The 3,512-nt window shown below is 49.7% G+C and overlaps 1 long non-coding RNA gene across 1 annotated transcript; it reads right to left on the bottom strand.

Annotated features, from left to right (window-relative positions):
- Positions 1-284: 284 nt before the first annotated feature.
- Positions 285-3,512, bottom strand: LOC309330522. The gene is made up of 2 exons (XR_014151470.1): positions 3,414-3,512; positions 285-544 (listed from the first exon to the last, which is right to left on the bottom strand). It is a non-coding gene; the product is annotated as an uncharacterized lncRNA (long non-coding RNA).

Consider the following 3,512-nt stretch of genomic DNA (forward strand, 5'->3'; position numbering starts at 1 on the left):
CCAGGAACGTGAGGCGGGGTGGGTCACGCTGCAAGAAATCTGGAGAAAGCAGAGAGCGTTATTGGTGGTCGGTCCCTCTTTTGCGGACGTTATAGTTAAGGAACCTAGAAAACCAGGAGCTGCCTTATACTGAGTCATAGTATTGGTCCATGTAGCTCAATATTGTCTACACTGACTAGCAGAGACCCTCCAGCGTTGCAGGCAAGAGTCTCTCCCAGCCCACCTGGAGACACCAGGGATTGAACCTGGAACTTTCTGCATTATATACACACGTATCTCACAAATTCCTGCAAAAGAAAGAAGTATTTATTTCCTCCTTGCCCTAAACTCCGTCTCTTCTAGGGCTTAGCATCTTGGATGCTCTTCGCGTCACTTGTGAAGGACCAGATGAAAAGCTACAAGCAGACGCGTGTTAAGGTCTCCTGGCATTTCCTTCTTCCCTTCCTTCCAAGGAAGCATGGCATCGGGGAACACTTAGCCCTTTCCCCTCCGGTCGTTTTCTGCTCCAGGCGCACGACCCCTCCTCCGCCAGCACTTGTTTCACCTGCGGGTGCCAACGCAGAGTGGGAGGGAAGGAATGACCAGGAGGAAAGGGTCACGTAGCCTTTCCCCTCCATGGAGTTGCTCCTTAGCTAAAACTCCACCCTTCAACAATCGCCTTCCCTCTTCGGGGGGAAAAAAAGTCCTGGCGTCTGCAGTGTAACGTCTAGCTGGGCCCTGGAAATTCAGCCGGGAAGATGTTGAATTCTTCCCTACACCTCAGTGCTTCCGCTGCCCCCCGAAGATATCAGCAACACGTAAGAGTTAACGTTCCTGTTTTTAGTAGTAGCAGCAGTAGGATTGTCATCCTCTGGGCCCTCGAGACCCAAAGTTTGCACATTTGTATTCCAGAACCTTAATTTTCCAGCCCTCTGAAAACTCCCTCTAGGACAAGCGGTCCGTTATGTTTCCGGGTTGTAGTTATACAACTTCCCGGCGTTTGTTTTTGATTACCTCCCCTTTTCCATTAAGGGTATTAGCGTGGTTCAGCTAATGAACGACACGCTGCCTACCATAAACATTATGCAGGGGGTGGGGGAATGAGCTAAGCCATGAGGCAATAAAAGTTAGGGACGTCACGGAGCACTCTGTGGCTTCATTGTCGCCTAACTGAAATAATGAGGCTAAAATAAAGATTAAACACACGCACGCACAGACCCCAAAAGGGAAGGAAGGGATGAGCTTATGGAATCCTCATTACGGTCAATAGAACGACTTCAGCACCCTGGTCAGCTCCCGAGCGCTCTGCGTGAGCGCGCCGGCAATAAAGGCATGGAAGTATGATGGATCTGTGTCCATTCGCGCCCCCACCCCTCCGCAAAAAGCTATCAGGAAGGGGTGGGATATGTCCCTCCCTCCCTCCTCTTTGGGGCAGTGAGAAAGCGGGCGGTATGTTATTTATTTCTTTTAAGGCGCAGGGTATTATTGTCAGCCAGGCGAGGAAACTCAGGTATTTATATACCAGCAGCGCTCCGGCAGTGTTCAGCTGTGATGGAAAGGAATAATAATTATTAGATCTATTTCAGATTAGGGCTTCACGACAAACAAAAGATTTAAATTACAGACCAATGGGGCGTGTGTGCGCGCGTTTCTTCATGAGGCTGCTTTGGTTAGGGGCTCATTCCCTGGCAAGCTTAAATATTAAATATTAAAGTAAATATTTTAAAGTAGGAAACCCATGTTTCTGAACACAATAATGAATATTAAAATATTGTTATTTATACTAATAATGGCATGGTCCAAGGGAATACAAACTCTCTTTAAATGGATGGGATTTTCTGTACTTGAAATACTAATACTAAACACTTTCCTTCTGGGATACAGCAGATTTTTAAATCCCTAGGTATTCACCGCCTGGTTGTTCTGGGTTTTTTGTTTGTTTTGGGTTGTTGTTGGGTTTTGGTTTTTTTTAAAGGAGGGAATAAACTACAATATGAAGGTTTTCAAAAAGATTATTTTGGGGTCTCAGCAAAATTTGCCAGATTTCTACAGGTTCAAAATTCGTTGGAAGGATTTGGTTATTTCACTTTCCATGGTAGAATTCTTCCCCTTTTTTTCAACAATGGGGAAAATGGAGGAAACAGGAGAATGAATCCCGAAAACAAATATGTGAGGATGTGACGTGAAGCGTCATTCGGATATTTAATGTGAAAATGCGAGGGGTTCAAACTAAGCCGGGAGAAAGACCGCGTTGCTCAGGCTGTGCGATTTAACAGCGGCTGGGGGAGAAGGAGAGACAGCTCCTTCGCCGGCTCCCCGGCAGAGCTCTATGTCCAGAGAAATGAAAGGCTGCAATCCTTTGCCCGCTTACAAGAGTGTAAGCCCCATTGAACGCCATGGGATTTACTTATGTGCAAAGCCCGTACTCCGAGCGCAATCGGCCTCCCAGAGAACCGGCCTCATTGAATCTAACGCAAAAGATTGCTACCCATAATAACCCTTTCCTTCACCACCGTCACCACCACCCCACTCCTCCAAGCAGCTTCGTTCCAAGAGAGGCAAAAAAAGATCTGGTTTGGTTTCCCGCTTATAATAGGCAGAAGGGAGGAGGGAGAGAAACTCGTCTCACTACTGGTCCACCGATGTCTGCTATTGTCTACTCTGACTGGCAGCCCTTGAACCCAGGATCTCTTCCTGAATGGAGATGGCAGGAATAGAAGCTAGGACCGCCTTGCCTTGGCAAGGCACGTGCTCTGTCACTTTGGAGAGAAAAAGAAGCTTACATTAAAACCCAACAATACGGCTGGAGCTTCTCTTGCGCAAACCCACCCACCCAGAGCCGTTTCCTTTTATTTCGATGGGACTCTTCTGCGCGAGAACTTCCACCTCGCCCAGCATCCTGCCCCCGTCACAAGCCCTCCAAATCCCTCGGGTGCTTTTTAGGAGACCCGTGGCACACACACACCAAAATTCCCCAGCGTTATGCTTCAGTCCTGATTTCGTTTCTTCCCCGCTGGGCTCTCTCGCGAGCGGGGTGGTATTGTGGGGAGGGGGAGTACTGTAGGAGTGGGCATCGCCTCGTCCACGTGAACTGCTCGACAACCCGCACCCCCACCCATGCAACAATCCCCACAAGCCACACGAAACAGCAACATAGGACGTCCCCCCCACCCCTGTCACCTCCCAGTTACCCACTCCCAGCCTGTTAACATTGAGACGGCCCTTTGGGGTGCAGTTCCAGCTCCGGGGGAGAAGGGAGAGGACTCCAGAAGGCCCCTCCTCCGCCTCCCCACCTCTGCCACCCTTGTTGCGGATTCCCCCTGGAGGGGCAACTGCTTAGCTCGGCCAACCCTCTCCGCCTTTCCCTCCCCCTCCCCCTCCCCTACTGCTGGAGAGCCGGTGAGTCGTCGATCACGGATTTCCCTTTTTCTCACCTTCTAAACAAAGGCAAACGAGGGCACCGCCGCGCAGGATCAACACACAGTCATTAGCTGGAGCCTGGCAGGGAGAACAAGAAGGAGATTTCTCTTTTC

This window comes from Podarcis erhardii (genome assembly GCF_964252035.2).
Source record: "Podarcis erhardii genome assembly, chromosome: 15".
Classification (NCBI taxonomy): Eukaryota; Metazoa; Chordata; class Lepidosauria; order Squamata; family Lacertidae; genus Podarcis; species Podarcis erhardii.